The sequence below is a fragment of the Corvus moneduloides genome, chromosome 25 (assembly GCF_009650955.1).
Source record: "Corvus moneduloides isolate bCorMon1 chromosome 25, bCorMon1.pri, whole genome shotgun sequence".
Lineage (NCBI taxonomy): Eukaryota > Metazoa > Chordata > Aves > Passeriformes > Corvidae > Corvus > Corvus moneduloides.
In genome coordinates, this window is record NC_045500.1 from 3,338,859 (window position 1) to 3,350,865 (window position 12,007).

A 12,007-nucleotide genomic window follows, 5' to 3' on the forward strand; every position below is an offset into this window, starting at 1 on the left:
CTCCTTAAATTGGGTTTGATGTTCAGTGGCCACGTTCAGCAGCTTTATCCAAAGCAAATTGACACACAGAGTGTGATGTATTATTAAATATTTAATCCCACTCCCCTGCTTTGGATGCCATTGGCACAATGTGGGATAAGGAGAGAGCGGTGGCACAGCAGGAATAGGTAAAAGCAGCTCTTCTCATACCCTTAGGGGGATTTTCCAGCCACAGCTGTTGAGCCCCCAGAAGTTTTCTGACAAGAGCTTTGCACTTGTTCTCTTGTAGCCGGCATTTACAGTCTTGTTTCATGTGGAAACCTAAAAAACATTTGAAGGCATTGCCTAAGTTCCCTTGCAAAGCAAGATTCCAGAGTAGGATTTCCCAATCCAGAGGTAAAAATGGCACGATAGACACGAAATGGCTGCTGAGAAGGTGGTGGCTGAGCTGAGGAAGGTGTTTCCATGCTCTTTGGCCTCTCAGGTGGCTGCTGCTGTGTTGTGCTGGAGGATGATGCTGTGTCTGGGGACAAAGTGTGTCCTGTGCACACCTCCACAGCAGGTGCACTCAGACTTGCAGGGAACACGAATTTTTAGCTATGTCTGGTATATATTTATGGGCAGATCTGGTGTGGTGACAGTTGTGAAAGTGGGTTTTGTGTCAGTGTCGGGTTACAGCCAGGAGAAAAAGTGTTTGTGCTGAGTGCAAGAGCTGCCACCTCCAGAGCAGAAAGCAGGGCAGGTGACGGGGCTGCCTCTCCTGAGGCTCTGCTGAAATGCAGATTATTGTCCTCTCTGGCCAGTAGATCTTTCTGCAGCAACGGGAGCTTTCCAAGTCCCCCACTGAAGGCACTGATCCAGGGTAAGGCTGAGCTCAGGAGATCTCGGGCAGTGCTGGGGCATGAAAAAGGCAGCTCTGATGTGCAGTGTTGGTACTGCCGCCTTTAAACTCCATCTGCAATGGAAACAGGGGTTTGGAGGGAAGGTTGGTTTTGAAATACTAATTAGTGCTGGCTATTGAAGGGAAATGAGCAGGGTGGGTGTGTGCACCTGCTCCGGGGAGTAAGGAGGGGGAAAGAAGGGAATAATTGGGAAGGAGGAGCGGGAAACCAACAGACTTCTTCTGATTTAGTAACTCTGAAGTTCAGTTCTCTGGCTGGGACTTTCCCTGTGGAGTTTTGATTATCTCTGCAGTGTTTAGCCCCAGCTTTTCCGATGAAGTGATGAGAAATAAGAATATTTGAGGCTATGTGTGTTTCTATCTAGACAAATAACAGTAATAAACCGCAGAACACGCCTGTCTTTATCCTTTCTGATGTTTTGAAGGATAATTAAGTGCAAAGGTACCAAGATGCCAAATATCACAAAACTGAGGCTGGAATTTTGGGTTAAGGGGTACAGAAGAAGGCAGTTTATGCATGGAAAAGGAGAAATGATCATCCTCTGACCACATATGGCTGGAAAACAGCTCTCCCCTCAATGTAGCAGAGCTTTGTGGAAGTTCGTGAACCCGAGATGTCTGGCAGGGCTGAGGGGGATTTATTTATGTGCAATTTTATTTTCAGACTTCTTTTGGCTGTTTTGACACCTCCTGGCAATTTTCCTAAGTGCTTAAACTGCACATTACAGTGAGGAATGGTTCTAAGCAGCTCCACGTTGAAATTGGCTAAGGCTTATTTACTGTTTGACTCCTGGCTCTGACAGCGTTTATTTCTCCCAACGATTTTTGCTAAATGAGTTATTTTTCAGTTAGATTGAGCAGGTTCCCACACTTGCATCTCCTTTCCCATTTGCATTTCCTTTCTTTCCTGGCGGTGCCAATCACGGAGCTCCCTGGGTAAAATGATGATTGCAGAAGCCAAATGTTGCCTGATGTGCTTTGTGCAGCAGCAGGGGCAGGAAAGCAAAGGAGGCTGAGGAGAACCTTGAAGCTTTTAGCTCTTGACTGACACAGGCAGCTGGATGAGAACAACAACTTTATTTCACTGTACTCCTTGTTTTCTAACGAGGATGTATTGATGAAGCAGAGGAGAGAGACACAAGCCCAATAATGGTATTTCTACAAAGAGGTTTTGGGTTGCCTTGATTAAGAGCTCTGAAGGGCTCTGAGATCCTTATTTCCCATATCCACAGTGTCCGTGAGAAAAATGGAGCGGACAGAGATGCTTAAACCTCATTTGAAGGGCAGGATTTAATGGCCATGGGGAGATGGAAGTTACTTCGGGATGATTCTTCTGTGGGACTTTAAAAAACGCCTGACCTGAGCTGTTCTTGCCTTGGATGGGAACAGAGCAGAGGGAGCTGGGCCTGTTTCTATCCTTGATTTCGATTTTTGCTGCTTTTGGAGCTCTGAGCTAAATTCCTTACAAAGCATTCAAATAGGGGGGGAGATGAAAAAACCACAGATAATCTACAGTGGCCTTCGGTTTGTCTGCCAGCATTCAGGAATTGCTCTTGTGAGGAAGAGAAGGAAGAAACTGGTGCTGAAATTAAGAATCTTCAATTCTTGGGCAGTATTTTTGGTCTCTTTCTCCCTTGACTTTGGCTGTTGGATGAGAAATCACTTTGGTTCTCTAGGTTTTGTGTCTGTCTCTTGTTTACCTGATATTTTTTTTGTTGTGGTGAGTTTGTGCCACAGAGTTGCTGTAATTTGGATCCCACAATGCTGATGAAGCTACAACTGTAGAATTTGTTTGTCTTTGCCAAAAAGAATTTATCTTTATTTATATTTGTGCCTGTCAATTGAAATACAGCTGAAAAAACAGAGGATTTTGGGGCTGTTTCATCATTTGTGCTACAGCTGTGACTCTAAAAGAGGTGTTGCCTCTTTAAGCCTGCTGTGCTTAGCAGAAGAATATTCCAAGTTTTGAATGCTGGTAAAACTCCGTTGGTAATTGGAAGTTTGCTTCCAAACAATCAATAACAAATGTCATAAAGTACCAATCTATTCAGGAAATTAATTGGAGATACTTAGGAGGAATTAATAATGAATGTTCAAGTGATAGTTCCTTTTTAACCTTGCAACATTATCAAGACAAAGTAAACATCAGAGGAATTATAGTAAAGCAGACAAACTGGGGGGAAATTAAGTATGCAAACTAGAGAACTGCATAAATCTCCATGTTATTAATTGGGGGAGAGTTCCTGAAATTATCATCTGGGCTGAATATTAAGTATCATAAATAAAAATGAAACGAAGAGGGAAACGGGAGGAAGCTTTGCAGGCATCCCTCAGAGGATTGCAGCTTTTCCTGGCGGTTGGTAATGAACATGATGGGTGTGATACTTTAAATGGATCCTGTTTCCTGTGAATGCAGAAAAGGGAATGATCAAAGCCTGGAATAACCACAGCAAGGAACTTTTGATTAGAAACCTCTCTAATTGCACAGCCATTGTGTTTTACCTCCTACAGCCCCGGGGTTTTCTTGAGGAATTTTAGCTCAGAAGAAAGCAGGTAATTCGCCTTCTGGCTGGCTTCTGCAAATGGCTTCAGGACGTGCTCTGAATGTTCTTTGTGCTGAAATTTCAGAAGTGTTGCAGGTACCTAAAGCACTTGGACAAAATTCTCTGAATAAAAAAACATTTACCAAAGCTTCCAAAACATTTACCAAAGCATCTCCCTGTTTGAGATCATGTGAAGTGTACATTTTACAGAGGATTTCTGCTTCGAAATCACACTAAATAAAAGTCTGGAATATGTTTTAACTGATCCTGGTAAAGCAGCTCAGAGCTGTTCTGTGTAACATTCACAGCTTCCTCTCCTCTGGTAGCATTCAGATATAGGATGCCTTAAACACAAGCTATGTCCTATAACCTTCATATATGCAGCTGTTGTCTTGCCTGATGTCATTGGGTACCCTGGAAATATGTGAGAACACAGTTTAATAGCTGCTAAAACTCCCAAGATTGAGAGTTTAGCTGAATGGCTCCAAAATGAGCCATAAAATTGCTGGCAGTTGTTACTGCAGTGAAGTTGTTCGGGACCTTCATCGGCCCGACTGAGGAGTTGGCTGAAAAGCCACCAGTGGCAGCTTAGGAACTGTTTCTGCACCTCCTCTTCATATATCTCTTCCCTTTCTCCCTCTTTAAGGCACAAAAATGTTTGCTGAAATGCCCAAGGACTTGGATTTATTTCTGAGCCATCGTTTTGTGATGAAGCCGCATTATTCATGAGGCAGCACGTCCCAATTTATCATTTCCAAACAACGTTCTGCAGATGCACTCTGTGGGGTGTCCAATAACACCACTCCCGTGCTCAGAATTATTTCCAGCTGGTAAAAGCCTGAAATTGGCACTACCTTAACTCATGAGTGATGTAGTTAGGTGAGGGTTTAGTCTTAGCTCTGAAAATTCAACAGGAGGGATCTTTTGTGCTTAGAGTGGAGATTTTCAGGACTGGTCTGAACGTGTATTTGCCCTGAAATAAGGAGCTGTTTTCTGCTTGAACATCACCCTGCAAATGCCTGATGTCTGTGGTGCCTCACAACTGCTATTAAATCTCCACACAATATGCATTTTGTTCTCCTTTTCCAGTTAAGATTGAAGCATCGCTTTCATTCTTCCCAAGCAGTTACTGAAGAACTGAACTTGCCAAATGTATGGCTCAAACTGTTTAGGGACATCTTTCTGGCTTTATGCATTTCCCTGGGAAAAAGAATTGCTTTTGTGAGAAGTATTATAATTGATTAGACAGGAAATTAATGTGGGGATATGTCATCGTAAGTGTGATGAAATTTCTGCTGTCGCACTTTCCATTATGAGCTTGAAAAATGAGGGTGTTGAGGTATTGAGGGCAGTGACACCAGGGAGGGTGGGGATGGAGATGGGAGAGAATCCAGGAGGGACCCTCTGCTCAGCATCACTCAGATGTGAACCTGCTCCCCCCCTTCTGTCCTTTCCCACTGCTGTCACACTTCCCTTGGACACAGCCCCTCATTTTCTCCCACTGTAACGAGAAAGAAGGGAAATAACTCAGCAGGTTATTGGCTAAATCTCGCCTCTTCCTTCGCATTTAAAAGCTGTGTCACAACCCTGGTTTGGTTCTGCTTTGCTGTTAATAGCTCAGAGAGGATATTGTGCTTATTTCTTCATCTGCTCAGGGAAGCCAGACAGCTTTGGGGTGGCATTCAAAGTTCAGGTTAAAAAGGGTGAAGTTTCTAACTGAGCACCTTGCTGGACAATGACTCCTCCTGAAAGCAAACACCAGGCAGTGCCAATGGAAAGAAGTTGGAATGCCCTTAAAAAAATCCCCAAGCTTTCCCCCGTGGCTTCAGAATGAGCTATAAAACGTAGCTGCAAAGATGGCCCTGTGGAATCTTCATTTTGGTCTCAATTCCGGCCATTAGACACAATGAGAAGGTGATGCAGCAGGAGTTGAGCTCTGATAGTGCTGCCAACACCTTGGAGAAGGCACCTCTTAATTTTCCTTTAAGGCCACGGACCTGGAGCCTTCCTGAGGGGGTGGAGGAGTGGATATTCCTTCAGAACAAAAGCTTCTGGAGTTGAAATATAAGAGGTAAAATGTTAATTTTACTATGGCTTTGTGAACTGAACGTTGGAAGCTCAGGTGCTCTCTCTTCACATGCCCTAATTTTTGCCCAGTGGCAGGAAAAGTAGTTGAATGGTTTTTGGTTTGGTTGTTTTTTTTTTTTTTCAACAGGGATAATTTTCTACAGCTCAAAGAACTGGGTAATTAACAATTTCAAGATTGTGCCTGAGCACCTGATACTTCTCTGCTGCACAGTCAGAACTGTACAGCTGCAACTCTTAACAGTTCCTTTGGTTTTCCCCAAGAAAATCTGTTTACATCGGAGGAAATTGTTTCCTTACATGTTTTTCTAAGTGATGAGATCCCCTGCTACCATTTTGGGGATAATTGGCTTCTCCCGTGACTCCTTTGACACTGAGTGGTTATGGCAAGGCTGAACCTTTCTGTCTCAGCTCCAAAAGTGCTGTTTCCTGCGTGCTTTATTTGCCTAATAGCCTTTTTTACTCTTGAACTTAGTGGAGATGTTGAATGTCTGCTGATCCCTTCAGAGCCCAGCTCGTTTGAGATCTGGCCTCTGGTTTGTGCTGGGTCTGAAGGTAGTTTTTAATACAAAGTCTTTTAATACAAAGCTTTTGTCTTTTTCCTACTAAAAATTGAAACATCATCCAAAGAAGCACAAAAACACCTCAGGGAAATATGACTGAGAGATGGGAGACTCGAGGCTTCAAAATAGTTGCATTTCCTTTAATTTTTCTGGATTTGTAGCCTGCTGTGGGGTTTCTGCCAGGGACTCACATTTCAGGTAAAGCTGCTCTGAAAAAAGTGGCATCATAGAAGGTCAGAGGTTGGAGTTCAGACTGTGGCACACCTCCAGAAGGGACCAAAATCCACTGGTGTGAGGCTGAGGCAGAGATGTCAGCCTGACTTCATCCTGAATTCTTGCCGTGAGCGGATGTTGGACCTGGGGGTGAGGCTCAGATCTCCAAAAACCTGAGCACTAATTCACTCCCCACTGAGGGTGATCGTGTGCTCGACTCCAGACTCTGCGCCACCCCATTTTTCCCCTGGGGACACTCACAGATTTGTGTAGAACTGCTCCTGACTTGAGCTCTGCAGTGGAGAGATGCAACATAAAGCAGATAACTCTCGAGTGCTCCCTTCCTGCTGCAGTCTCCATGGCGCTGGAATGCCCCTGTGCAACAGAAAGCAAAAATCCTTCTGTTCTCAGAGCCTTTTCCCCAAGCTGTTCTCCCAGTCCCTTTGCTGCAGGTGTTGGCCTGTGTAATCCATCCTTGGCAGGGGTGAAAGAAGGGGACAAAAAGCATTTTAAGTGCTCCACACGCTGCCTCTGCTCCCCTGTGACCCAGCAGCAGCACCTTCATGTGTCTGCAGAGACAGAGATGACCCAGGGCTTGTTAATTAATATCCCTGCTTGATCCCAGCCCGTGGCAGGTCGGATAGGCTGGAAAATCAGACCCAAAGTGCTGCCTGTCTAATGAACTCTTTAAAATGAGCACCAATTAAAGCATTAAGCTCTTCTTGCGAACGTTTTTTGGTGGTGGTTGTTAAATTGAAGGTTGCAACGAAAGCAGAGCCATTAGCAGGGCTTTGTCATTGCTCCTGAAAAGGATGAGGGGGAAAGATGGGCTGCAGAAGCAGGGAGAGGTGCCACGATTTCACACTGCATTGAAATGCTCAGTGGTAGCCGGAATTGCTTCATAATCCTTTAAAAAAAGAGGAGGGGAAAAAAAGCTCAGTCCTGTGGATACAAAAATGCTGTTAGCAAGAAATTTTCCTGCTTCTTTCTAAGCCCATGAGATATTTTTCTCCCTCACGGAAGATATCAGCAGAGTTCTATAAGCTATGAACACCTGTGACCTTGCCGAGCTTTGTTTCTGGTACAGTAGGAAAATATTTTGACAGTGGATGTTTTAGGATTTTAGCCGATCACCCCAAGGGGTGGCCTTTGTCCAATTAGACTATGAAGAAAAAAATCTATAAAAGAGTTTGTAATATAATTAAATAAATCAATCTTGCTGCACAGTTCCTGCCTGCTGGATCTCTCTCCTCTCCTTCCTACGGCTGCAGGATACAGTAATACAGTCCCAGGTAGATTTTGCTTGATTTTTGAGTGGGGGGGGGGGGTGAAACACACATAAAATAAAAATGTGGCAGATAGAAACCCCACACCAGGGTAAAAATGTGGGTTTAATGCCTCAGAAACTCTGAATTGTTGACTCTCACCAAAAAAAAAAAGTCATCAAGAAGAGTCCATCGCTGTGGGAAGCAGCTCAGCAGGCACAGAACAACCAAGTACTTGCCAGCGATGAAAGTTCCCCTGATGAGTCTTTCTGCTGCTTTATTGACCTTGCAGGTGGCTGTAGCGTTCACCTGCAGCACAGAGGGAAGAAGGGCTGCTTGTCCTTCGTCCCCAGCTGAGGTGACATCTTTGGATGAGCCATTTCCCTGGCAAGGCTCGGTCCCTGCTGCCCTTGCAGCAAACACAGAAACCTGTGCTGAAAACACGCTGATTGATGCTCGTCTGATTCACTTGCTTTAGGTGCTGATTTACTCTGATTTTTTATTGCTTTCAGTTGGATTAATATTTCAGAGGGAATGCTGGACAAGGAGGAAGGAGAGAGAAGCTGCCTGGTGGTTTTTAACTTTGGTTGCAGTCAGAATTCTGTGCTGTGGAAAAGAGAATGCAAAGCTCGTGTAAGAAACACGATTTTAGAGATTTTCCAGGCACTGTGTAAGCCCTGGTGAGTGGGGGGTGTGTGTGTGTGTGCTTTGTCCCTGTGTAAATAAATCCATGGCTCCCCTAAATAGCACCGTGTTCCTGTGTTCACATCCAAGAATGTGGAATTTTCAGGAATACTTCACACACCCTTGGAAAATCAGGCAGCTGAGGCAGTACACACTGCTGGCAGAAAATACTGAGAAAATCTGCTTGTGGTCAAGAGCTCAGGAGTGAGAGTGGGAAGTTGTTCTAACGGGGGGCAGTTAAGCAGGAATTCCTAATTCCAAAACAACTCTTCATTTGTCAATGCTTGGAAAGGCTTGGCAGGGGTGATGCCATGAAGATTTTTTGCCTTTTCTTTTATACCCGTTACACCTTTTTTTTTACAACTTCTGTATTCCCAGTGCTTTTTGCCTACATTCTTGGACTTGTTTGTTAAGCTGAGAGACCAAACATTTTAGAAGCTTCATAGCTGGGGATCAGTGTGCCCCAGAGCCCAAGGTCCTCTCCAGAACACATTCTGTAAACCAAGACAGAACCATCCAGGGAAGGTTCCTTGGGGAGGGGGGCTCACTCGAGCCTCTCATTGGGGAATTTTTGATAGATGTGCTAATTAGTAACATCCATAATGATATATCAGATCTTTTGGGGGTGCATTTTGTGGGGTGCATTTCAGTGCATTTGACCTGGACATGTGCACCTAAGGATCCTTAAAATAAATCCCAAGGTAAAATCCCTTTTTCCCTTCTAATCATGTTTGACTCTTGATTTTAAGACCACGGAAAGGCATCAGGGGCAGGAGATGTAATAGAGGTTTTGTTTCTCTTCCATCTGGGAAACCATTTCTTCTGTGAGATCGATTATTTCACTGTTCTTTTGTTGTTGTTGTTCTGCAGCTGCCTCTACCACGGTGTTTATTTGGAAAAAAGCCCCAACAACTTACAAATGTGCATTTGCACAGAGCAAGTATTTGTAGATAAGTAACAGACCCCAGCTTGCTTTTCCTTTGCTGACACAATATCTGAGGAATAAATGCTAGCAAAGCAGAGTGCTTAGCTCAGGCCTTTGCTGCTGAGGGGATTGATTATTGCAATGGTTTGTCTGAGGGATTGTGTTGTGTTCTGCCTCCTTTAGTCTCTCTTGGCTGGTTACTGGTTCGTTTGTAGCTGGGTTTGGAAGCTGTTTAAATTCAAACCTTGCTCTGGGTGCCTGTATTTTCTCACTTCTGTTTTCTGTGTTGCTGTACAAAACCATTCATTCATCACAAGATGACTTTGCTGGGGTTTTCCCAGCAGTGGTGAGAAGCAAGAGCCTTCTTCAGGACAGGTATTTACTGTTTCCCTTGGCTTCTGAGGGGTCTGGAAATTCTTGTCTGGAGTCTGGTCTAGAGCCATCCTAAGCAAGGATTTATTCTGAAATAATGGTGCTGAAATCCCATCGGGAGGGTTTGGGCTCCTGGCTGCCACATGGAGAAGTTTCAGGGACTGAGAGGGAAATTTTGATTGAATAATTCTGAAGAAGTGTTCCCCCTCCCCAGCCAGCTTGGCCTGATGTTGTCCCCTCTTCCTGTCCTGTGAATCAGATTATTGAGCCCAGGGACAAGTTCCTCTGCCCTGGATCTGCAGGAGGGAATCTAATTTTAGGGATATTCTCATTCTTTTTCCCTCAGCCTCCAGGATTATCCTTGGAGTGAGCTCAGCGCTGAAGTGGAACTGTGCAAGTGTTGAATTGTTGAAGTCCAACACAGTGGAGCACTTTGAGTTGATCTGCTGGGATTTTTCTTGTGCCTTCATACCCAGGGAGGGTGAGGATTCATCAATACCTTTAATTCTCCCCTAGAGAAGGCCTGCAAGGTTCAATTTCCCTAAGTTTCACTGCTGTACAATGACCTCGTGTGTTTCATTCTGTATCAGCTAAAATGCAGAGCACTTCCCAAAAGGAGACTTGAATTCCCTTTAGGCCCCTTGCTGCTGTTCTTTCCCCAACCACTGTGTTCTTTCGGTGATTAATAATGGTTCTGATTGTCTTAAAGCCAGATGGGTTTCCACACCTGCTGTGCCATCCCAAAAATAAAGCACCTTTCGTCTGAGCTTGTATTGCTCCCAGTTTGGTGGGAGCTGGAGCTGTAATTTTCCTGTTCTGAGGTTATTTGGTGCTGAAATGGCTTTGGAGCCGGTGGCACATCTTGGTGCTCAAAAGTAGAGATTGAAGGAGGAAATGAAAGCCCAGAATGAAGAAGAAAATGAAACCCCCTGCTTTGAAAATGATTCTCTTGTACTCCTCATGAATACAACTTGTTCTCTCAGGGTCCTTTCCCTGCCAAGATTTCCCAGATCCAGCTCTCAAACCGGTGTTTTTCTGCCTTTGTCTCTCTGAGCTGACAATTAGCTGCAGTTCAATTTCCTGAAGGGTCTCCATCCCTGACCTTGCCACGATTGCAATGTCAAAAGGGAAGCAGAATATGAAAACCAGCACTGGGATTGCCATGGCAGCTCAGCCAAGCAGCAGGACAGCTCTGCAAACTGGCACTGGGAAAACACTTCCCACTTGTTCAAGCATCACTCCTCCAACATTTCACCCACTTCAGCTTTTACAGGTGTCTGAGGCATTGATAATGATGTAGCTAATGCAGCTTTTGGGAAAATAACCTGTGCCTGCAAATCACCTGCAAAATCACCTGATTTTTCTCTTTATTTTAAGCTGCTTTCACTTTTTTGGCATCTTTTCTTCCAAGTGTCAACTGCTGATGCAGTGACCTGATGCTGCTGGTGGCAGCCCTGTGTGTTTGCCTTGTCACAGGGGTACAGCTGGCAGTGCCCCTCGGGGGCTGCTGGGGCTGGGAAGTGCCAGCTGTCATCCAAGGGTCACACGGGGGAAAGTTGGGTTCCAAGCCAAACTGGTTTCCACAACAAAAGCCACAGCAGCTGCTGGTGGTGCAAAGCGCTTTGGCTCTGGTCTCGTGGTGTGAAATCTCTGCTGAATTATTTGTGAGGGTGTAGTGGTTTGGTCCAAAATACTCATTACTGTTTATCTGCTGTGAGATAAGAATTAGGAGAAATGCAAAACAGGCACCAAACTTGAAAGAATATAAAGAAGTTTATTAACAGACCTAAAAGAAGAAAAAAAAATTATACCACCTTCAGAACTCTCCTCCTCTACCCACCTTCCTCCCTTCTCCCACTGACAATGTAAAAAGACAACCCTTAAGATGTTCAGTCTGTTTACCACTGCCATAATAACCTTGTTCAGTCCATTTAGGAAGAGAAGTCTCTTCTTGCTCGTGCTATGAAAACAGTATCACAACGAGCCAGCCGCCCACTTCCAAATATTGTTCAGTCCATTTAGGAAGAGGAGTCTCTCTGCCTGCATGTGAGTCCCTTCCCCCGACTTGCAGCTTTTCCCGCAACTGCTTTCGAGGGTCCACTCTTGAAGTTTTTTGGGGTACAATTTTAAGGTTGAGCCGTTCAGAAACAAAAACACAGGCCCTTCTCCTTCCCTGGGAGCAAAGGGTCTTCATCATCTTCATCGTTAGGACTATCTCTGGGAGCATCTCTAGGGACTGAGGTTTTCTCCTTTCCCATTTGGAGCAAAAGTCCTCATCTGGTTCATCTCTAGGGACTGAACAAGGCTATTATGGAAGTGGTAAACAGACTGAACATCTTAAGGGTTGTCTTTGAACATTGTCAGTGGGAGAAGGGAGGAAGGTGGGGGGAGGAGGAGAGTTCTGAAGGTGGTATAATTTTTTTTTCTTCTTTTAGGTCTGTTAATAAACTTCTTTATATTCTTTCAAGTTTGGTGCC

General features: G+C 44.6%; 1 protein-coding gene across 16 annotated transcripts in view; it reads left to right on the forward strand.

The window, feature by feature from the left end:
* Window positions 1–707: 707 nt before the first annotated feature.
* LOC116455698 (SCO-spondin-like) overlaps window positions 708–12,007 on the forward strand; it is a 70,416-nt gene continuing 59,116 nt past the window's right edge. For all 16 annotated transcript variants that reach the window (XR_004244453.1, XM_032133861.1, XM_032133866.1 and 13 more), the window contains exon 1: window positions 708–841. The gene's annotated coding sequence lies outside the window, so the exon portion shown is untranslated. The remainder of the gene's footprint in view (window positions 842–12,007) is intronic.